The sequence below is a fragment of the Prionailurus bengalensis genome, chromosome X (genome assembly GCF_016509475.1).
Source record: "Prionailurus bengalensis isolate Pbe53 chromosome X, Fcat_Pben_1.1_paternal_pri, whole genome shotgun sequence".
Lineage (NCBI taxonomy): Eukaryota > Metazoa > Chordata > Mammalia > Carnivora > Felidae > Prionailurus > Prionailurus bengalensis.
In genome coordinates this window covers 11,875,611-11,899,931 of record NC_057361.1, presented here as the reverse complement: position 1 = coordinate 11,899,931, position 24,321 = coordinate 11,875,611, and the positions used below count along the sequence as shown (strand labels likewise).

At 44.6% G+C, this 24,321-nt stretch overlaps 1 pseudogene; it reads left to right on the top strand.

Moving 5' to 3' along the window:
* The first annotated feature begins 10,697 nt into the window (after positions 1-10,697).
* On the top strand, positions 10,698-24,092 carry LOC122477738 (annotated as a pseudogene).
* The last annotated feature ends 229 nt before the right edge of the window (positions 24,093-24,321 follow it).

Sequence of the window (24,321 nt, the reverse complement as noted above, 5' to 3'; positions counted from 1 at the left end):
CTCAATAAAACTGGGTAGACATTAAAAATTAAAAACAGATGCCTTGAGAGAAAAATGAACATAAAAAAGGTTTCCTCTATAATTCAAAAGAAGTGAATACAATTTGCCCATTAAAATCACACATCCGTTTTGAATTCATTAATTCTTTATACTACAATTTAGAGAAGGTAGTCCCTAACTGTAAAATCACACACAGAAGTTCTAGACATGCTGGTTTCCCACATCAGACCTGATGACTTAGAATTCCATTTGGGGTGGGGAGCGGAGACGAAGGGCAGACCCTGTGTTTAAGAAAACTCGCTCCTGGGTGGCTCAGTGGGTTAAGCGTCCGACTTCGGCTCGGGTCATGATATCGTGGTTTGTGGGTTCAAGCCCTGCGTCGCAGGCTCTGTGCTGACAGCTCAGAGCCTGCAGCCTCCTTCGGATTCTGTGTCTCCCTCTTTCTCTGTCTCTGCCTCTCCCCCACTTGTGCTCTCTCTCTCAAAAATAAATAGACATTAAAAAAAATTAAAAAAAAAAAAACTCCTCCGATGCTCTAGACCAAGAAGGGACTTTGTCATTGTTCAGCTAAACAGCACTCAAAGTTAAGTTGTGTTTTCCAGATCAGCAGTCCATAGGGGAGCCCAGAAAGACCGAGGGATTTACAAATTGATGTCGCCAGGAATAAGAAGCCAAACCTCAGTATCAGTGGCCCATCGAAATGGCTCCTCCTCAAACTGTTAGGTCCCCAAACTTTGTGGCTGAGGCCTCTGACTGACGAGCCTGGTGGTGTTTGCCAACTCCCACCCGAGTTCATCGTCCTGCCCCTAGAGCAAAGTCCCTGAAACACAGAAACTTCTGAGGGATTAGGGAAACCAAAAGAGATGCCCCATCTGGGTGACTCTGATCGCCTTCAGAGGCTGGAGGAACTGTCAGAAAGACAAGTTCTTAGCCACTTGTGGCCCTTCGTGGACATTAGTTTTGGGTCTTTGAGTCAATGGAGATTAGATACGTCAATTTCTTTGCAGCCAACTGTCAGTTAACATCTCTGTCCCTTATGATAACTGACTTGAGCATAAATCAGCAGGTGAACACACTCTTTATCATTGTCCATCTTGCTAAGCTTCTGTGTATTGATTTCTAGCCTCCGAGCTGGGTCAAAACAGCCTTGAACTCTAAGTGATATTTCTCCTCCGCCTCTTTCTGCACTTATTTATTCATCAAATAACAAATGCAGAAGGTCTGCTATGGTCCAGAGATACAGCAACAAAGAAACAATTAGACCAGTGGGAGGACAATAAAAAAAATAATCTGCAAAGTCATAACAGATATGGTCATGTGATAAACAAAATCAATAAGTAAAATATATAGTATGTCAGATAGCAAAGGGATCTGGAGAAGTCCGGGCTGGGGCTGTGTCGTCCTCCATCTGAAGGGCTGTGGCAGGATTCATTCTTGCTTTCCGATCAGGGGCCATGGATATGTGCACACGGTACCCCTGGAAACCAGGGAAGTCCAACCGGAGTCCTGCCTGGAGGTTTTTATATTTTGCTGGTTATGTGTGGATATTTCTGCTCTGTAACCAGCCTTACCATCAGAGACCTCTGAGGGTCTCACTCTGACCCGGTACAGGTTATCAATCTCACTATTATCAATAAATAATGCTGACAAGCTCGTATGAACTGCTCCAAAGTTCTCGAACCCGCGGTCACACAGCAGCACTATTAACTAATAGGTTTCGTGCCTTGGCCAGGAGTCAGTGCCTTACGGATGCGTTTCTTATTTCAACAGAATAGCTTAGGCCAGTTCGAGGCATGCTGCACGTAATTCTCCTAGCACAGATTGCAATTCTAAATATGAAGTCAGGGAGTTTAACTGAGAAGGTGACACATTGAAGCCAAAATCTCAAGGTGGTGACAGAAGTGGCTATGTTAGAAATCTGAGGGCAGCTCCTCTCCCCATTCAGGAAGGGAGATCAGCAAGTGCAAAGGCCCTGAGGCAGGATCGTGTTCGTGGAAAAGCAAGGGGGGATTTCTGAGGTCAGGTCTGAATGAACGATGGGGAAACTCAGTAGACGATCTCGAAGAGGTCAGGTGGAGATGCTGGGTGGAAATCTGAGTCATGTGGTCTGAAATGTTTCTGGAATCTGCCTTGCTTTACCTTCCTGTTGCAATGTCCATTAGAACTGGAATTCTTAACCTGGGAGTTGGTGGATAGAGCTCAAGAGGCCTATACATTTACATTTTCTTAAAATATCTCTATTTTATACCACGTAACTGAAATGGAACATTTCTTTCAATTAGGCATTCAGGCACCCAGAGTAGTATTAGCAGTCCTCGTTAACTCTGCCATGGGCGGACCTCCCGGATATTTTTATATCCCATTATAAGTTGTTACAAACAATCTGAAGTGTCTTTTATGTGCCTCCCGTCTTTGAAATTGCTCTAGTTGTTAACCTGCCAGATCAAATGACGAAGCTGGATATTTTCACAACTAGAGTTAAAGTCAGAAAGCTCTAGGAGGGTCAGTTTGAAAGTTGCTAAGAGAGTAAATCTTAAGAGCTCTCCTTGTAAGAAGAAAAATCGAAACTATGTGGTGAGGATACATCGTTATGTTGTCCACCTGAAACTAATGTTACGTGGCAATTATACCTCAATGAAAAACACCCAACAGTACTACTGACAAAATAAATAATAATAACAACAACAGCAATGCTAATGACAGCTTAGAGTTACTATTTAAAACAAGCTCTGGAGAATTCTGATGTCTTTGAGAGAAGATTATCTTGACCTTATAAAATGAGCTATGGAAGTTGAATTTCGTTTGCGATAATGTATCTCTATGGGTTGGCTTTTCCACACGGGTAACCGCTAAAACACAGAAACGACGTCGGTTGGCTATTCAACAAGACGTGCCTCCAATCGCATCCAATAGCACTCCACAGTCTAGGTTTGGTTTTTTTTGTTTCGTTTTGTTTTGTTTTTGAAACTAAGCATCAACAACCTTCACATTAAAAAAATATGTCTTTTGAAGAACCCTGTACCTTGCACGTATGCATTGCGTTTTATTTCATTTGTTGCTATTTAGGGTGATAACAGAAAAGCACTTAAGTTTCTAGGCCATAAATTTATTCATTTTGTTAATTTTGGGGGGATTCACGGAGGTGTACGCTTCAGATGCAATGCAGAGAACTTTACCAGCTGCAAAAAACAAAAAACCAAAAACCCTCAGCAAGAACATTTCCTATTAGCTGTTCCAAACAGATATGCGAGGTCTCCAGGATAACAGCTGGTACCTTGAGAAATTGAATTTTCCGTGCCAGGTAAGGTTGATGAGGTATTAGCTCCTGAATGGAATATATCATATAAGATTTGACAAGCTTGAATTAATACCTAATGTTCTCGAAAGGGGCGGGAAGTGATTGGAGAGCAATCAGGGAGCGTTCCCAAAGAGGCCACAGACAATGTGCAAGCAGATAAATATGAAAACGCACCCCATTAGTGGGTCACGGGTGACCTGGCATCAGCTTGTTATTGCTGCGGTAAAATGAAAGCTTAAGATGTGTGAGCGCAGCGGGGAACCCACACCTCTGCTGATTTTTCCCTGTCAGGTAAGCAGAAATCCGTTTACAGGGCTTGGCTATTCAGAAATGCTTTGGGCGGAAGGCTCTACTTAAATAAAGAAAAGGGGTCTGCTCAACCACGCCCCGGCTGCTGAGAAAGACGCGCCTTGGTTGGCTTTCAGCTACCGGTCTGGGCTCTAACCACGTCTGACAGTCGTCTAAGTTCAGGGCTGACGTCCACCGTTGACTCCAGAAGCACTTTGTCCAGCCTGCACAATGCAGTGGAATCTCCTGGGGTCCTCACGGGCTCACTGACTTCCTGGCGAGGGGGTACTTAGCCCCTTCCCAGGGGACGTTTGAGTGTCTGGTGATATTTTTGCTATCAGAACTGGACGCTCCAGGCATCTAGCGGGTACGGGCCAGGGATGCTGCTGGACGTCCTCCAATGTTCAGGACAGACCTCCCCACCCGCAGTGAAGAACCCTGGCCCGGAATGTGAGCGCAGACGAAGGTGTGCACAGCTTCGGGGTAGTGTCAGGCTTACAGAGAGGAGGGTCTCGGAGGAGGAGCAAAGCGGCCAGGTCGAGAAGAGAAGAAAAAGGGGTACCATTCTGTCTGTTCTGACATATCTTCCAACTATAACTCTGCTTCGGACTTCAGACTGCCTCACAGAAGTCATTCATCTCTGTCCTGCTTTCATGTTTCTCTTGGCTAGAAAGGGGCAGCCAAGATCAGGGAGGGTTCTGTGGAAGGCTCTGGCACCAGCCGGAGAAGGACCCACGCTTGGAGCTTTGTTCAGTTCATCTTGTACTGAAATATCGATCCTCTATCCATGAACGTTGATCTATCACATGTCAACCGCGATATAGTGTGCATGCTGATAGACGTCGTCCTTCTCCTAATGAATATTATTTTCAGCTCCTGTCCAAATAAAGGACTTGTGTGCAGTCATAACTCGTATGGTGGGGCAGCTGGGTGACAAATGGGTTTCCAACCAATATTCCAGCCCTGACCTACAGTCACAGATAGAGGTGGTCCGCCCAACCCCATGGCAGAGAAGGGCCATGGCGGGACAATGGAAACGGTAGGAGGGAAGGAAACACATTGTCACACAGGTGTGGGAGACGGTGATGTGACTCAGACCGGGCTGAGCAGTAGGGCGAACTGGTAATGACGGGCCGTCCTTTATCACCTCTCGTGATCCCTTTCGTGCCACAGAATCCATGACCCCTGTATTCAACCGTTATGGTGTTTATTGCCTACTAACAATTCCTGCTCTGACCTTTGCTGATGAAAGCCCAAGACATTTTCTAGCAACATATTTGGAGATTCTGGGAAACAGACAAGTCCTCGAGGCACAAGGTAAAGTCCAAGGTACCCTTATGCAATCCCACAGCTGTAGATGCCCCCTTAATACCAACACCCCCAAACAAGTCCTGAGAAGTGACTATCTGGTTTGGCAGCCACCAGTTCAATAATCAGACAGTAACTCGGCTTCGCTGAGTTTGAAATTTGATCATGGTGGGTTGAAAAGAAACGGGGGTAGGTTGAAATCGAATGGTAGGTGAGGGAGTAGAGATGGCCGTTCTTTCAAGAAGAAACCAGGGTGAAGCTCAGGGTCCTCTTTCGGAAGACGCATCTAATAACTGTGTCACATCCACTTGGCTGACCTCTGATTTCAGAGGCAGCTGAGATGGACCGTTCCTTGCCAATCTAGACTTGGCTTGCCCTTACAAGGCCCCGCCTCCCTCTCCTGCCTTCTGCTTCAGGGTCTCTTCTGACATCTTGGGAGCTCAGTAGGCCCTTGCACAAGCATAGCCCAGAACTATGAGGAAAGTACCCCCACCAAGAGGGAAAGAAGCCAATGTATAAATTCTCTGACGCCCCACCTTTAGGGTGGTCATTTTTTTCTGCCTCTCCAGCAGAATGGAGCCCCCATTCCACACAGCAGTGACTTCAGTAAGGCACCTGGATGTTGGCTTTTCCTCCTTCCCCATCCCATTCTTTCCACTCACTCATTCATTCCTGATGACTATCGCCTGGTGCTTTTTCTCAGATCTTGTCATCACCGCCATTGAGTGAACTCTTGGCTCTGCTGGGGTTTTAATAAAGACCATTCCCCCCTGTTTCTTGCCAAAATGGAGCTGTAGCGTCTTTTTGAGTTCAACGACAACAGAAACAGATTCCTCCCAGAACACTCCAGTTTGTAATGTCAAACAGGAGCACACTGGTGCCTTTCTCATTGTTACCACCCGCCCATCTCATGATTGAGAGTCACCTGCCGGAGGTTTGCTCTTTTTTTAAATCACAGAGCACCAAGGTCTCGCTTTTCTGATGGTCCTTTCACAGCCTCAGAGTGAAGGGGCTCGGATGATGACTTCTGACTTTTCTGCGTTATTCTATCTGTTCATTTTATCACAGCTTTCAAGGGTCTGGGCTTTGGATTTGCTTCGGGATCCTATCAGTGTAATGGACTCTCGATTGTATACTTTGGGTGACCAGGCCTCCCTGGAATGCTCCTGCCTGACAAGAATAGTCTTAGTATATGGATCAACTCTGGTCAGATTTCCCATTGGTAAATTTTTCAAGCCATCTGGAGGACATCTGAGATGTCTGGCCCTCAGTTTCCCAGTAAGGCTGCAGCTCACCTTTGGGGCCCAGCGTGGCCCCAGAAGCCTGCAGAGGGTTGGTGTAGGCAGAGAACGGATCGACTAGATTGATTCGTTTCTGTTCTTTGGCAAGGATCGTGCCAGCATCAGCAGTCGTGGCCCGTCCCAGGGAAGGTCTCCAGTCTCTGGATAGCTCGTTCCAGTTTGCAGCTACTCTCCCCTGGTGCCGAAAAACCATTCAACAAATTGTTTTTCTTTGAGTAGAGCTGACACACAATGCTACATGGGTTTCAGGCGGACGACAGTGATTCGACTTCTCTATACATTATGCTGTGCTCACCACAAGTGTCGCTACCATCTGTCACCGTGCAACGCTGTGACGATGATGTCATTCACTCTGTTCCCTGCCGCTGTACCTTCCACTCCTGTGACTTACTCATTCCGTAACTGGAAGCCTGCACCTCCCCCCGCCCTCCACCCATTTTGCTCGGTATCCTCCCTCCTCCCCTCTGGCAACCTTCAGCCTGTTCTCTGTACTTATAGGTCTGATTCTGCTTTTTGTTTGGTTATTCATTTGTTTTTTTCAATTCTACACATAATATTACATTGTATGTTTATACACACACACACACACACACACACACACACACACCGTGTTTTCCTTATCTATCAACGAATACTAGGTTGCTTCTATATCTTGACTATTATAAATAATGCTGCAATCAACACAGGGTGAATACATCTTTTTGAATTAGTGTCTTTGTCTTCTTTGGGTAGATAACCAGTAGTGGAATTATTGCATCACGTAGTATTTCTGTTTTTAGTTTTTTTTCTATTTTTAATTTGGGGAGGAACCTCAATACTGAAAAACATTTTTTAATGAGCCGCATGAAACAGACACTGATAAGTTTTCTTCAAGATCTTCTGCTCTCTGTGCACATGGTTAGACCACTTGTCCACGTTCCTCGAGGTTAGTTGTGGCTGTGTGACCCCGGGTGACCAGCAGAATGTAGACGCAAGTGGAAAATACCACCTCCAGCCCCAACTCATGAAATGGACCCAACTCCCTCGCGGTCCTCCATACTCCTCTTCTGGATGGCTCGAATGTGGGGGGCGCCTTGTGGAGGGCATTTTGGGAGCTACCCCTTGAAGATAATGCAGCCACAAGATGGAAGGAGTCTGAGCCCTGAATCACCACCTTGAGGGAAGTTGCATGACTGGTTGCCTGGCGTTGAAATGTGCTGCTGGGGAGGAGGAACGTGTTACTGTGTTAAGCCACAAACTCTGGGGGATGGATGTGTTAAAGCAGCTAGTGTTCCCTTGTCTAGTCGATGGCGTGGGGAACCGGGCATTGTGCAGACTTGACTGATGCTGGAGAGATCCTGCTATAGGAGAAAGGTAGAACAGAAGGGAAATCCATGTGACTGGCATCCACACTCCCCCATGTATCGCAATACTATTCGGAGGGCTTGTCCCAAATTCGAGTCCTTGAGCTTTGCACATGGGAGGATTTCATTCAGCAGAGCTGGGAAAAAGCCCACGAATATGCATTTTAATTGTTAGCTTCCGTGATCTGGGTGCCGGTAGACCAGGAAGACCATTTCGGGAACTGGGGAGAACATGGTCTCTCACAGTGCTAAGGGGGTGTTTGTCGAATGAATAATTAAACCGACAAGGAACAGGAGAAGAGAGAGTGAAAATGAGATTACAAGCGGGGAGACGTGAAAAAGAGCAGCACACAGCTGGGGAGAGCCTCGCCCTGCGGCGCCTGGAAAGGTGGGGACATTTTGTCACAGGTGGCTGCGGCTGATGGTGGCAGACGAGGCATATGGAGTGTGTTCCTCAGCTTGCCAGCCCGACTTTCCCCAGGGGAAGCCCTCTGCTTTGAGGGGCCTGCTTTTTTTCAGGCGTTTTATGTACATCCTGCTGTCGCTGTCCTCTAACAAGCTGCTCCTGTGCCGGATGCATTTTCATGGCTGATGGCCCTGACTTTCTGGGAGACACTGGGAGCAACAGAAAACAGGAAACACCGTGTAGCTAGATTGAAATCAGTCGGCACATGCCCGCATCTGCTCATTTTTTAAACATTTTTATTGTCTTAAATGTAAATTCAAGTTAGTTAACATACAGGGTCGTATTGGCTTCAGGAGTAGAGCCCAGTGATTCATCTCTTACACGGGACACCCAGCGCTCATCCTCCACGCCCGTCACCCATTTAGGCCCTCCCCTCCCCCACCTCCCCTCCAGCAACCCTCAGTTGGGTCTCTAGTGTTTGCTCCTTTGCGGCACAAATTTCAGGTAAGCCAAAGAGATAAGATCTCTCTGCTTTCCTGATGCACACGTCATAAGGGGCCCACCTTTGATTTGCTGAAATAAATACCATTTTCTCATTGGGGGGGGGGCTGGAGGAGAATCCACCCAAGGCTCATGGCGCTCATGGCCCAGCAGACTCAGGCAGAGAGCAAAGGGGTTAAGCCGACACCGGGGGCGGAGGGGTCAGGGTGGCGTGCACCTTGAGTGAGGTGAGTAGATGCCACTCGGAGACTGGAAGTGACAGAGACAAATGACAGCACGTGAGGATGCGGAACATGGACCGGGGATGCCAGGTGGACCGTCAACCCCAGCAGGCTGCTCCAGGCAGGCGGGCATGGTGCTCCACACACCTTTCCTAACAAGCTGTCTTCAAAGTCTTGTGGCCTCTGCCCAGTGTCCTTATCAACCCTTTTCGAAATAAGTGAAATGCCTTCCTGTCCGCAGGTCACCAGTTGGTTATTCATATGGTATCTTCAAGAGTTCGCGGTATGCCGGTGACATTTCTAAGAATGTCATTTAGAATTAGTCTTCACTTCTTTTTTTTTTTTAATTTTTTTTTCAACGTTTATTTATTTTTGGGACAGAGAGAGACAGAGCATGAACGGGGGAGGGGCAGAGAGAGAGGGAGACACAGAATTGGAAACAGGCTCCAGGCTCTGAGCCATCAGCCCAGAGCCCGACGCGGGGCTCGAACTCACAGGCCGCGAGATCGTGACCTGGCTGAAGTCAGACGCTTAACCGACTGCGCCACCCAGGCACCCCAGTCTTCACTTCTTAAAACATCATGGTGGAAGTATTGTCACTATAATATCACATTAGTCCATGATAATGAGAGCTCCAATATTTGAAACTCTTAATGCGTGGCTCATGTTGTGCAAAGAACTTTTCATATGTTGCCTTATTCAAGTCCAACAATAGCCTCGCGAGACCAAGGCCTTGACTCTATGAGGTTAAAGTCAAGGAAACAGAGTCTTGGCAAAGGAAGAAACATGCCCACGGTCTCAAAGCGGCAAAGCCAGCATTTGATCGTAAGCAAGAAGTGAAATTAGCCAGGTAGAGAAAGGCAAATACTGTGTCATCTCTTGTATGTGGAATCTTAAAAAAAAAAACAAAAACCAATTTCAATAGAATTAGAGAGTAGAATGTTAGCCATGGGGGTCTGGGGGTAGGGGGGGATGGGCACATGCTGGCCAAAGGGTACAAGCCTTCAGCTGTAAGATGGATAAGCCTGGAGATCTAATATACGGCATGGTGACTCTAGTTACTAATACCATGTTGTGTATTTGAAAGTTGCTAAGAGAGTAGATCCTAAGTGTTCTCAGCACGCGGGCACACGCACACACACGGTAACTATGTGAGGTGATGAATGCGTTCATTAACTCGATTGTGATAATCGTTCCACAAAGTATATGTATTTCAAATAATCTCATTTTACTCTTTAGATATATACGATTTCTCTTGTCAGTCATGCCTCAGTAAAGCTGGAAACATAAAATGTTAACTCTTAACTATTTTTCCGCTGACACTTATTGGGGGAGTTATAATGAACCTTTTGACACATCATATCCGTTCATCTTACCAACCACCCACGGAATAGACATCATGGTCCTCCTATGGAGATGAAGGAAGTAAGGGGTAGAGAGATTCAGTGACCTGCCCAAGACCATACAACTCTAAAGTAAGACAGAGCTGCAAAATGTTGATCCCAAGGGTTTCTGGTTGGGCCTGGAACAGCTGTTCTCTGCTGACTGTCGTGTAAGTCAAGCTGCCATTTGGGCCCCAAATGCTGATATCCAACCTCTACTGTCCCAGCCCGTCAATCTGTAATAGTCTCCATTGAGGGAGGGTAGCCTTTATTATTTAAAACTCTAGTTTCTAAGTTGATACTGCTAGAGTTATATGAGGCTCTGGGGAGACAGTGTGAGGGGCCTGGGAAATTGATTTTGGTAGGAATTCTGGCGGAAGAGAATGTGAAATGGTGGATGCTTCAGAGATTTAAAATAAATTGCTGTGTGTGTGTTATTTCCTTCTCATAACACTCTTGGGGGCTGACTAAAGGAAACCTATGGGATGTTTGCCCCAGCCCCAGTGCTGTCCCAAGAGTGATAAAGAGCCTGTTTGAACTGGGCCAGGTATTTGCCTAAAAAAGGAAGTCAGGCGGGTATAGAAATATACACCCAGCGGGCATTAGATGGGGGGGGGGGAACTGTTTAATCTGTCTTTTGAATGGATTAATGGTTGGCTTTAAGAAGGCGCTTCTGACTTTTGGCTGTGTAGACCACGAGGAGAGGCCACGCTACATAATGAGGATGAGCACCGAGGGGGAATTAGTGGTGTATCTGCAATCGGCAAAAAATAGCCGTAAAATTATTTCCAGGGAGAGACAGATTTCCTCATCTCAAACTGGGATGGAAAAAATCACCCACACAGGATGCTTTCAATCAGTGTTGGAAAGCGTTTGCTTTCAAAAGCAGCATGGCACAGAGCTGGACCGTCCAGTACAGTGGCTCCTTAGCCCCGTGTCGTCGTGGAGGGCATGAAATGTGGCCATTTCAAACGGAGGTGGGCCGTAAGGGTAAAAGACACACGAGACTCTAACGAGTCAGTAGGAAGAAAGCCAAGTATCTCCCCGATCATTTTTTAACACTGATGACATACCGAAATGAGCATGCTTTTTTTGGATAAATTGAGCTAAATAAAGTATTAAGATGAATGCCACCTGTTTACTTCTTAAAATCTGACTACTAGGAGATTTGAAATTAGGCATGTGGCTTGCCTTCTGTTTCTATGGGAAGGCAGCGGTCTAGACTGGGAGTAGGGCTTTGAGGTCCAAGAACACTGGGCTGAAAGTATCCCTTTTGCTCACTTGCTGTGCCGCTCACGCACGAGAAAACCTTTCTGTGCTTGAGTTTCCACTGATGTCAAAAAAGCAGACGACTACCTCTACTTTCGGGTTATTATGATGGCAAACTATTATGATGGCCCACCCTAGATAAACATTAGTTTTCTTCTAACCTTCCCTCTTGCCACGTATTTTGGCAAACTTGAGGGAAATGATTTTAGATTTTGAATCCCATAACCTGGCGAACTACCATTCAAGTGTCAAGCAAAATTAAGACTTTTGGGGAGCCTGGGTGGCTCAGTCAGTTAAGCGTCAGACTCTTGGTTTCGGCTCAGGTCACGATGTCACGGTTTGTGAGATCGAGCCCCGCTTCGGGCTCTGCACTGACAGTGCGGAGCCTGCTTGGGATTCTCTATTTCTCTCAAAATAAATTAAAAAGTAAACTTAAAAAAAGAGAAGTTAAGACTTTTTAGATATGCAGAGACTTGCGGAGGCACTTTGAAAGTGCTAAAGATGTTACTTACAGGAGCACCTGGGTGGCTCCGTCAGTTAAGCTTCTGACTTCGGACTCAGGTCATGATCTCAGGTTCGTGAGCTTGAGCCCCACGTTGGGGTCTGTGTTCACAGCTCAGAGCCTGGAGCCTGCTTTGGATTCTGTGTCTCCCTCTCTCTCTCTCTCTCTGCCCCTCTCCCACACATGCTCTGTCTCTCTCTCTCTCTCTCTCTCTCTCAAAAATCAACATTAAAAAAAAAATGTTACAGTGCCACCAGAATAAAAACGGATGCCAAGAGAGAGATGTAGCTACTGATCACTGCACATGACTATAGATGCAAAAGTCAAATGATAATAATAACACTAATGATACAACCCAGGATCCAAATCCTAGATGTCAGAAGGGAAATGAAAGGGTTAGAGAAGGAAGTGAGATTTCCGTTTTGTTGGGGAGGAAGATTTAGATACCCATTGCCTTTGGTCGCAACTAAAATACTATAATGTTAGGTATGCATTTGCTAAAAATTTAAAAGCAGCAAGTAGCAAAATAGAAAAATGATGGCTGTTTCGCGATTACTAGAAGAAAATTAAGTGGAACAAAGCACAGGTATCGGCACAACAGTAGGCAAGGAAGGAAAAAGAAGAAATAAGGGCAAGTCATGGTAAGTAGAACAAATGAAATAAGACGGCATGAATAAACCCAAGGATATTAACAGTTGCATTAAATATAGATGGGTTAAATACACCTTTTTTTAAAAAAAAAAAAAAAGGAAAAACAGGGGCGCCTGGGTGGCTCAGTCGGCTAAGTGGCCGACTTCGGCTCAGGTCACCATCTCACGGTCCATGAGTTCGAGCCCCATGTCGGGCTCTGTGCTGATGGCTCAGAGCCTGGAGCCTTTTTCCGATTCTGTGTCTCCCTCTCTCTCTGCCCCTCCCCTGTTCATGCTCTGTCTCTCTCTGTCTCAAAAATAAATAAATGTTAAAAAAAATTTTTTTAAAAGGAAAAACAGATTGGTTGAATAATTTAAAAGTAGGCTTCAGGCGAAATAACAGGCGAAAAAGTAAAGGTTAGAAAAGATCTATCATAAAATGCTAGAATGAAAGAGATAAACAAGGGCAGAATTATTAATATTTGTAAAAGTGAAAGCCAAAAGTAGTAAGAGAAAGAGAGATCATATTGACAACAGATCCATGTCCAAAGCAGGCTCCAGGCTCCAAGCTGTCAGCACAGAGCCCGACATGGGGCTTGAACCCACGGACTGTGAGACAATGATCTGAGCTGAAGTCGGACACTTAACTGACTGAGCCACCCAGGCGCCCCTAACCTGAATTACTTCTTAATTATAAGGTTCATTAAGGTCATGAGAGTCCTACAAAAAACCAGCGCTGCTGGTGGCACTGGCCCCCACCCCCGTCTCTGCCCACGGGCAAGGCTCTGTGGCCTATGCCACTCTTGGGCACAGATGTGTCCACAGCTGCTGCACCTCTGCCCCTGGAACTTCGTCAGCCACAGCCCCTCGTCCACTGCCGCCCGGCCCGCTCCCTCCTGCAAGAAGGGATTGAGGAATGCCCTTGTCCTGATGAGCACCAGGTGACGTATGGAAGTGTTGAATCACTATATCGTACACCTGAAACTAATATAACACTGTGTTTAACTGGAATGAAAACAAAAAGTTGAAGTGTTTCGATGATACCATGACGATATTTTTGGCTTCTACAAGTGGTGTCGCCGCCCTGCTAAACGTAATACTGCGGTCGAGTTACAGCAACTTCTAGTCTCACTTGTCCTTGACTCGGAGTGTGATGTTTTCCCCAATGGCTCTTCGGATGACTCTTGTATTTTGCTTGTGAAAGGACCAGTGGTTTTCCTCCAGGCCATCAGAGTTTGGGAGTACTACAAGGCTGCCATAGCCTTTAATGAGTTTAATGTTCTGCACTGGCACGTGGTTGATGACCAGCCTTTCCCTTATCAGACGCTGCTTTCCCTGAGTTAGGCACCAAAGAAGACATTCCTTGTCTCGTGTTTATACACCAAATGATGTCTCCATGGCGATCGAGTATGGCTGGTTGTGAGGGATTCGAGTCATACCAGAGCTTTATAGCCCTGGACATACACATTCTTGGGGAGACCTAAGCAGTCTGGGATCTTTAGAGCTATAAACTCTATTCTGAATTCAGTTTAGAGCTCCCTGTCTAAAATTTTTCAAAGTTAGTACAGTGTTTCCAGATCACTTCATTCACTTGGGAGGTGATGAAGTGGAATTTCAATGTTGAGAATCCAATCCAAAAATCGAATTATTTCATGAAGCAGAAAGGCTTTGGCGAAGACTTTAGAAGACTAGAATCTTTCTGCATTCAAGAGCTTTTGGGTTTTGTGTCAACCATAAACAAGGGACCCATAGCCTGGCAAGAGGTTTTTGATGATCGTGTGAAGCTTTGGTCAGGCACAATCGTTCAAGTACGAAAAGATAAAACGTATCATGAGGAACAGGGTGAAAACACAGCAGCTGGTTTCCCCGTGATCTTTTCTCCTCCTTGGTGCTTAGATTTGATTAGTTATGGACAAGATTGTAGACATTGCTATAATGTGGACCCTCTTGATTTTGATGGTTCCCAAGAACAGAACAAAACTTGTCATTGGTAGAGAAGCTTGTCTATGGGGAGAATTTGTGGATGCAACTTACTTCATTCCAAGATTGTGGCCATGGGCAAGTGCCATGGGTGACAGACTCTGGAGTCACGAGGACATCAAAGAGAAGAAGGTGGCGCCTGGGTGGCTCAGTCGGTTAAGCCTCTGGCTCTTGATTTCGGCTCAGGTCATGACCTCACGGTTCATGAGATCGAGCCCTGAGGGGGGCTTTGTACTGACAGCGCGAAGCCTGCTTGGGATTTTCTCTCTCCCTCTCTTTCTGCCCCTCCCCCACACTCTTGCATACCCTCTTTTTCTCTCTCTCAAAATAAAAAACATTTTAAAAAAAGAGAAGATGCCTACACCAGACTAACAGTTCACCAGTCCAGAGTGGTCAGACAAGACTATCTGCAGAAACTTTTTTTCCCGGGCGTTGTAACCACAAGTACAAAATATAAAAATGGGTCCAAAGCAGAAAATAGGAGGGGACAAAGCCCACAGCAATCTGCACTACAATCAACTTGATTTTGAAATCATGGAAATTAAGCTTTGGTATACTGGTTTTGAATAAAATGTATCTATTTAATGATTGAAAAAAAAAATGTGGAGTACAGCCAAAAAAGTGCTCGAAGAAAAATAGGCAGTTATAAATACATTCCCTAGAGAAGCAGAGAAAATGAAATTAGCAGTGAAATCTAAAACCCAATAAAAGAACAACAGAAAAACCTGGAAAAATAAATATAAAGGCAAAGCAGATGTTAATGGTACTTTTCCAAAAATTATAGAGTTAATAGAACACAAACCTGATTAAAAAAATTTTTTTAATGTTTATTTTTAAGAGAGAGAGAGCATGAGCGGGGGCAGGAATAGAGACACAGGGAGACACAGAGCTGTCAGCACAGAGCCCGATGAGGGCCTCGAACCCACAAACTGTGAGATCGTGACCTGAGCTGAAGTTGGATGCTCAACTGACTGAGCCCCCCAGGTGCCCCCACAAACCTGATTCTTTTAAAAGATCTCCCAAACAGTCTATCCTTTAACGAGTGTGATAGCAAGAAAAATAAAGAGGACGTAAATAGATAATCTTAACATTCAGGTACCTCAAAAAATGTCCAAAAGCAGGAACACAGGGAAAAGATATAAAGGGCATAAATAGGGGCGCCTGGGTGGCACAGTCGGTTAAGCGTCAGACTTCAGCCAGGTCACGATCTCGCGGTCCGTGAGTTCGAGCCCCGCGTCGGGCTCTGGGCTGATGGCTCAGAGCCTGGAGCCTGTTTCCGATTCTGTGTCTCCCTCTCTCTCTGCCCCTCCCCCGTTCATGCTCTGTATCTCTCTGTCCCCAAAATAAATAAACGTTGAAAAAAAAAAGGCATAAATATTGGAAAGAAGAGAGAAAAGTGTCTTTGCCTGAAGATAATACTGATTATCTGCTTTGAAAAATCTAAAAGGTTTCTCTGAAAAATGATTAAACCTACGAATAATGTTCATATAGTTAAGGAAATTGAAAATAAAAATATAAACATTAATAGCCTTCTTATACTACCAATCACCTCTCTGAAAATGGCATTTTAAAAAGTTAGTTTCACAATATCAACAATAGCAAATACAGTAAAAATAAATAAAACCAGGGCTAAATCTAATGCAAGTTGTAAGATTTAGCTGAAGAAATTAAAAAAGAACTATTTACTGAAGGATATTAAATAATACCTGAAAAATGTAGTCATGCCATGTTTCTGAATGTGCTTTCCAACTCAAAAGTCCAACAAGAAATGGTAAAAGGAAGGGGGGCAATTCAACCCTAAAATTCATATAAAAGTGAAAATGTAATGAAAGGAACCAAGAGAGTTTTTTAAAAAGAATATTGAGGATAACTGGCCATATCAGAAACCAACTATAAGTGCCCTATGAAGCCACAGGACTTCAAATAAACATGCATCAGCTTCTGAATTCTCTTTTCTGTTCTATGAATCCATTTCTGTTAGTTTTAAGTATCATAGAGTAGTTGGAAAACGAAATTGATATGATTTGCTCTCTATGTGGAAAACCAATATTTTAGATTCCTAATTCACACCACTGTCATTTTTCTATCTTTATTTCTATTATTTGTTTATTTCCGAAGAACTAAATGTCAGTTGGATTCGAGAGCTAAACGTAAAATCAAAATGACAAAATTATTAGAAAAGGTTTAGGAGAATATAAACGAATGGAATAAACTCCAGATCTTATTGTTACTTAACTGGAAAAAGAAATCACAGTATAATACATATTATATATTATGTCAAGGTAGAAAACAATTCCCGGACGAAGAGCTAGAAGGATCCCTATCAATATGCTAAGAAGTGGTTACACACACACACAAAAAGAAGTGGTTACTTGTAGAAACCACCGAAATATCCAGCAGGAAAAAAACCATCTCCGGGACCTTTTATTGGCTGAATTAAAAAGGCGGGTCACCAAGCGCTATGTCTATGTATGTATGTGGATGTATTTATATTTATAATGTGAAACCATAGGAAAAGTAATATAAGGTAGAATGAAGGACAATCCGTAAGGAGTGGTGGCATTTAGGGAGGGGTTGGTGAAGGGGTGTGGGGGCAGTGATTTGGGTACTTTGCTGTCCAACTCTTCAGCGCTGCCCAGCGGAACTTTCTGTACCTGTGCTGTCCCATTCAGTAGCCCCTAGTGACGTGTGACTGTTGAGCACTTGAAATGTGGGTAGCGTGACTGAGGAAATGAATCTTTAATTTAACTCTTTTTTTTCCCCCATCAAAATAGCCATGTATGACTAGTGGCTAATGTGTTGGCAAGTGAAGCTCTATATATCTTTATATTGTTTGAAAAAAAGCCTTACTTTTTTAACAATAAAAACGCCTATCTGCTGGCATGGTTTAGGTTATGCCTGGGATGACAAACAGCTTCACTCGTCACCATGGCAAGAGGAAAGAGATGATACGTGGTCTCACGGGGGCTATCTCACGGGGGCTATCTTACGCGGTCTCGCGGGGGCCATCTAAAGCCTTTCTCTTGGAAGGAATTAACACACATTCAAAAATTAACACAGTTTTGAATTTCATTGGTCAAAGCGAGTCTCATGGCCACCCTGAGTCCCAGCGGGTAGGGAAATAACAAACAGACCCTGTGCCCAGAGAGAGGTGAATTTGCCTACGGCCCTAATGTCTACCACATTTGCACAATTTTCTTTTTAATTAAGAAATGAAGAAGGGAAAGCCAAGTGAGAAAACTGGAGCTCAGACCTCTGTGGTAACATCCATAAAAGCTCTGTCAGTATTTGAAAGTGACTCACCTACCCATTTCCTCATTGAAGTAAAAAACGGTCATCTTCATTTCTCGAACGGGAGAGCTTCGCATATGCTGGAAGAGTAGGTTGTTGCTTCTAGAGCTCTTTTGGTTGACTACCTGGGGAAATATTTCGATAGGATTTAACAGTTCTTATCTGGTAAAGTATTCAGGCTGATACTGAATACACATCTGTTTTTTTCCCCAAATAAAATTTATTTTGAGAAAATATACCAATTACTGATAATACTGTGATTAATGACATTTCTACAATAATGCGCATGTGTCTCCTGGTAATATGATAGTGTACGATTTTGATGGCATCTGGAAAATTGGCAGAAGTGAGAATTTACTGCTCATTTCCACTCCTCAATGACCGAAAATGAAAGCAGTGTCATGTAAGAAAGTACAAAATACTTACTGGAAAAAATGTGAAGGTAAATGAACCAGGAATTCGGGCCACACTAACTCTAAAGAATGAGTCTCTGGGCCCCCATAAGAACTGATTTTGCTTACTAGACGCAGGTTTGAGTCTTAAAAGCAGCTAATGTGGGGAGAAAAAAAATCCACATTTTAGCCTATGGAAACTCGCTTTATCTTGTTGGAGTCTAGGCACTAATGGGAGAATAAATTCAGTCCCTCTGAATACATTATGACTATTCTATTCAGAACTTACAGAAAAGGGACATTGTGTGTTATCAGCAAATGCTTCCTGCATCTGTCTGGTCTCAGCACATTGCCCAGCCTGGGTAAATCCTAAATTCACTTGGTGATATTATTTAAATCTTCTTTGTGCTCTTGAGCAGTGCTTGAAATTCAGTGTGTTTCAAACCAGGCCTATGTCAGAGCACTTAACCCTTCGAATGGGAATGAGTTACCTAAAGGTATTGAAGCTTACCGAACAAACACCCCAAGAACACAGCTAGAGTCAAACAATGTCAGGTTTATTGTTCTTGTTGCCACAAGAAGTACCATTCCCTGGAAGAACCACGGACATCTCAGTAAGAGGGGTCCGGGAAGGCCTCCTTAGAGGGCTTAGGTGAAATCCTTAAGGAGGATTTAAGAAATCAGAGCCTCTTCTAGCTTGCCTGTTTTCAAGGAGCTGTGACAATTTGAGGATTGGGTACTTTAATAATGTTTATCTAGGAGACAAGACGGGAGGATTAAAGCAAGGCTTGAGTGGTCATTGGTAAAGAAGCGGCAGTCACTCGTGTTGATCATAAGAGAGGAATGTTTAATCATTTTTGTGGTTGCGGATTGGCCTCGTGCCAGACATGCTCACGGGGTGGCCTTGTCTGAGCCTAGTACATTCTGTTTCTTTTGTCAGCTTTGCTTACGACCAGTTGAGAATATCGGGATTGGCTCCAATAGGGCTGTCTTTCTCAGGTACATGGCTGCCTCTGTGTTTCAGACCTGCCCCTGGTCTCCTGTATTTAATTCCTTCAATAGATTGGATTTCAGTGGAATTTCAAAGAAAGAATGCATTGTGGAGGTATGTGGAGAAAAGGGGAAATCTACCAGATCTGATTAAGGTGTCGTAGGTGTAATAGGGCTTCAGGTGGAGGACAAGTACAGACAAGGAACTGGAAACAGACGACTCTTCAGCTGTCTAAATGAGTTGACTGTGTCCAGATGAGCACTGGTACACACGAACCATCGTGAGGCGGTGCCTGATCATCACTTGTATGCACCTGGAAGAGGTTGGCGGTGATTACAGAAATGGCCCCAATTCCTCCCTCTGCCCTACATCCTTACTCTTTGCCTTGGCCTCATCATAGTGTATATCCTCACCTTTGGCTTCGAACTTGGCATAGGATTTGCTTTGGCCAATGGAATTTTCAGCAGACGTAATTCAAGCAGAAAGGACTTCTTTGAGGGAACGAATTGAAGCCATGATCTGAAACATGCGAAGGGATCGGCTAAGCAAAGCAAGGGGGCAGGCATGGGAAGCATGAGCTTTGCAGGAAGAGGGAAGAGGACTTGAAGAGATCCAGAATAAGGGAGCACAGAATTTGATGGAGAGGGAGTGCGTTGAGACTGGCAAGAAAGGCAGGGCCTAGGGAATGGTCTTCTTCTATAGGCTGCACGACAGATTTCAGAGTTTCTCCTAACAGTAATGGAAAACTATGGAAAAGGTTTAACCTGGGAGTGACGTGATCTAATTTACTTTTGTAAAAGATTGCTTTGGTTGCAGCGTCGTTATTATCATTCGAGATAGAATTGGGGACAAATGAGTCCTAGCATTTCCCCATCTCTCATTTGTTCCATTAAAATCAATGACTTTGTTTGGGCAAAGTGGCTCCTGGACATTATCCCAGAGAGGGGTTAGAAGGGCTCTTCATAATATTCTAAATTTACTAAATGAAAATTAGAGAGCAGCCAAGAGGATTGATTTTGGCGTGAGCCAACAGTCTTTGGTGGCACCGGGCCAAGCAAAGGAAGGCCATTAAGCTGGGTTTAGAAGGTTGTGGCCACGGGTAACTGAGAGGCTGCCATGTCCTTCCAGTGGTGATTCATTATGGAAATGAGGTCGATAAGAAGAAATAGAATTTTTCTGCATGAGAACTAAAAAGACACAACCCTCCTCTCCTGCGTAGCCTCTCCCTAATGATTCAGATTTGGATCTCATCTGGAGGTGCACTTTGAGGCTAGGTCATATGTCAGAACATTAGATTCTCCCATTTAGAAACTCAAGAGGGCTGTTATCACATAGCCTTTCATAGGAACACGGAATCAAGACAAAAGTGAGATCAGATGACACTAAGCGTTAGAAACTTGAAATTCTGAGAACAGGAAATGAAATCACAAGAGAAGAAATTTGGCTTGCTTTTTAAAGTTGCCTTATTTGTTTTTAAACACAAAAAGTTTTTAGAAGCATTCCCAAAATGGCCTTGTGGATGGTTGATTTTTCTGATTCCTTAAGTTTTGGGGCCTGGTTTGTCTTTATACTTTATAGCCTGATGATGTGTCCATGCTTTTATTTCCAGAATGAAGGACTTATGAGGGGACCTCTGGTGGCTCCAAAGTTGTCCGTGGGCTGAAATGTTACGTAGTTATTACAAGGGCACATTTTGAGGACGTTGAGTTGTGCAAGCATAAATTGTATCAAATGTTGACAGAGGCTTTAAGAGTTTCTCAAGTTTAACCCTGTTGACATTTTGGGCTAGATAATCCTTTGTTCTGTGCGTTGTTGGATGTTAGATGCCAGTAGCCACCCCCCTCCCCCCCACACAGTGGTGACAAATAAAATGTCTCCAGGCATTGCAAATGATCCCTGTGGTGCCAAATCACCCCAGGTCGAAAACTGCTGGGCTAGATACTATCTGTTTTTGAAGACAAAAAGGCTTCTTCGTGTGTCATCCTGTGGTTTCTCATGGCTGAAGCTGTGAGTGAGCACAGGGGTGAAATGTCAAAGGTGCTTATTTGAGTTTTAGAAAAGTTTTCGCTGGTCTCTGTTTAAAGGGAGAGAATTTTTTAAATGTGCATGTGTGGGGCACCTGGGAGGCTCCGTGAGTTAGGTGTCCGACTTTGGCTCAGGTCGTGATCTCGCGGTTTGTGAGTTCAAGCCCCGCGTCGGGCTCTGGGCTGACAGCTCGGAGCCTGGAGCCTGCTTTGGGTTCTGTGTCTCCCTCTCTCTCTGCCCTCCCCCACTCATGCTGTCTCCTTCTCTCTCTCAAAAATAAATAAACATTTAAAAAAATTAAAAAAAAATTTAATGTTTATTTCTGAGAGACAGAGAGAGACAGCATGTGAGTGGGGAGGGGCAGAGAGAGAGAGAAAGACACAGAATCTGAAGAGGCTCCAGGCTCTGAGCTGTTAGCACAGAGCCCGACGCGGGGCTCGAACTCACAAGCCGTGAGATCACGACCTGAGACGAAGTTGGACGCTCAACTGACTGAGCCACCCAGGAGCCCCCCCCCCCCAAATTTTTTAAATGTGCATTCATGTGTGTGTGTGTGTGAGAGAGAGAGAGAGACAGACAGACAGACACCCTCAATATCTACTTTTTAAAGAGCTTGCAAAGGTCTCGTGATTCGATGTTTTTTTGTGCATGTGCCAGAGCATGAAAAAATAGATATTCATTGAATGAAATATTCATTAAAGTCAAGTTTGCTTTTTCTATTTACCTTTAGATATTAGAACAGGAATGCTGTGGATTACCAGGATCAAGGGCTGCTGACTGAGGTCATGTGACTGTGTTTAAGAACACGTAGGAAGGGCCAAATAAAACTGTGACTGCAACAAGTGATAAAGGAAATTGAGAAGATGGTTTTAGAAATGAGTTTCATTTAAGGAATTACTGGAATATGAAATGTGGAACAAGGCTCCCTAGAGAAATAGCTGAAGTCACCAAGCATCAAGTAATTTGAAATAGGGAGGGATGACACATAGCGTGTCTTAGGAGAGTTTGTCTAGCCCTGAAATACTGATGGGAAGATTAGTCCAGAGAAATTAATGAGATAAATGTACATGTCATCAAATTCTCGAAGACAGCTAAAGATGACAATGCAGAATGCAAATAACCTATTCTTTCAAAAAGAGTGAAACAGCCAGGTGCAAATAGCTCTGCAAGGTGCCACCGTGGAATCTCATACAGCTGGAAGAGGCCCATCGTGGTTAAGGATGTTGAGCTCTTGGGGCGCCTGGGTGGCTCGGTCGGTTAAGCGGCCGACTTCGGCTCAGGTCGTGATCTCACGGTTCGTGAGTTCCAGCCCCGCGTCGGGCTCTGTGCTGACGGCTCAGAGCCTGGAGCCTGTTTCAGATTCTGTGTCTCCCTCTCTCTGACCCTCCCCTGTTCATGCTCTGTCTCTCCCTGTCTCAAAAATAAATAAAACGTTAAAAAAAAAAAGATTAAAAAAAAATTTTTTTTTTCAACGTTTATTTATTTTGGGGACAGAGAGAGACAGAGCATGAACGGGGGAGGGGCAGAGAGAGAGGGAGACACAGAATCGGAAACAGGCTCCAGGCTCCGAGCCATCAGCCCAGAGCCCGACGCGGGGCTCGAACTCACGGACCGAGAGATCGTGACCTGGCTGAAGTCGGACGCTTAACCGACTGCGCCACCCAGGCGCCCCAAAGATTTTTTTTTTAAAAAAGGATGTTGAGCTCTTGAAACAGACTGCCTGGGGTTGAATCCCAGCTCTAGCCCTTATTAGCCGTGTAGCCTTGAGCCGTTACTTACTGTCTCTGTGCCTCAGTGTCCTCATTTGTAAAATGGAAAGAATCATGGCAGTACCTACCTTGTACGGTTGTTGTGTGTAGATTAAGTCAGTTCGAACATGCAGAGCAGTTACAGCTAACTTGTTCTATTTAGAAAACGTTAGCTTAAATTCTACGTAGGCAATGTTAGCTATTATTAATCAAGGTTCAAGGCGACCTTGACCTGCCCATATTCATAGATCTAGCCAGGTACAAAGTCAGGCCTTGGGCTGTCAGTTCATACCATCTTTGTTTATGTCAAGCTGTTGTCTTCCGTGTAATGTGTTTGTGCACATGTGTGTGTGGGTTGTGGAGGCAATAATAGCAAGACACAATTGTTTATTATTTTACACCACTTTTATGGCACTATCCTATTCGTGTCTCAAACCAACTTTATGATACAAGCTTTTAAGCAGTTCCCATTTCATAGATATGGGAATGGAGATTCGACAGAAGAGTTAAGCAATTTACCTAAGATGTCAGAAGCCACGAGTCGTAGAGTTGGAATACAAACCCAGGCATTCTGACCTCCATTCTGTGCCTCTCTCTCCTCCCTCTTTGCACTTGACTCCCCCCTGGTGGATGAAGCTGGATGCTGGAGGAATGACAGCAGAAGCACAAATGGGGTTCCGGGAAGCACAGTACCCAGAGGCTTGCTGTCCCGCGGGCAAGGGCTATCAGGGAGGGCTTGCCGGAAGAGAGGGCATCAGTCTAAGTCCTGTCTTTCCCTCCCCCAAAAAGCTCTGTAATCCATTTAATTCCAACCATTTATTCCATCCATTTAATTCCAACCCTCCTTCCATGTCTTGTATCATCTCTTCCCTTGATTTCTATCTTCTGACTGGTTGGTCTATGCTCTGCATGTAGCCACAGTGATTTTTCTAAGAAACAAATCTGATCATGTCATCCCTTTTAGGGACTTGTCATCGCCTCCAGAGAAAGCCAACCTCTTCCAGGGCAATTACAGTTCTCCAATTCTGGCCTATGCCCCTTTATCAAGACCTGCCTCTACCCCCTACCCCTATGCTCCCTCCACGAGGAAATATATTTCAACCACAACCTGCTCTGCATCCTACATCATAAGGGAAATGCAAATTTCAACAGCAGCGAGGTATCACTCCACACCTATTAGAATGGCCCAAATCGGGAACACCGACAACACCAACTGATGGTGGAGATGGGGAGCATTAGGGGCTCCCATTCATTGCTGGTGGAATGCAACTGTCTTTGGAAGACAGTTTCTTGGTTTTCTACAAAACGAAACATATTCTTACCACGTGAGTCAGTAATTGCACCCCTTGGCACTTACCGAAAACAAGTTGACAACATATCTACGCAAAAACCTGCACCCAGTTATTTGCAACAGCTTTCCTTGTAATTGCCAAAACTTGGAAGCAA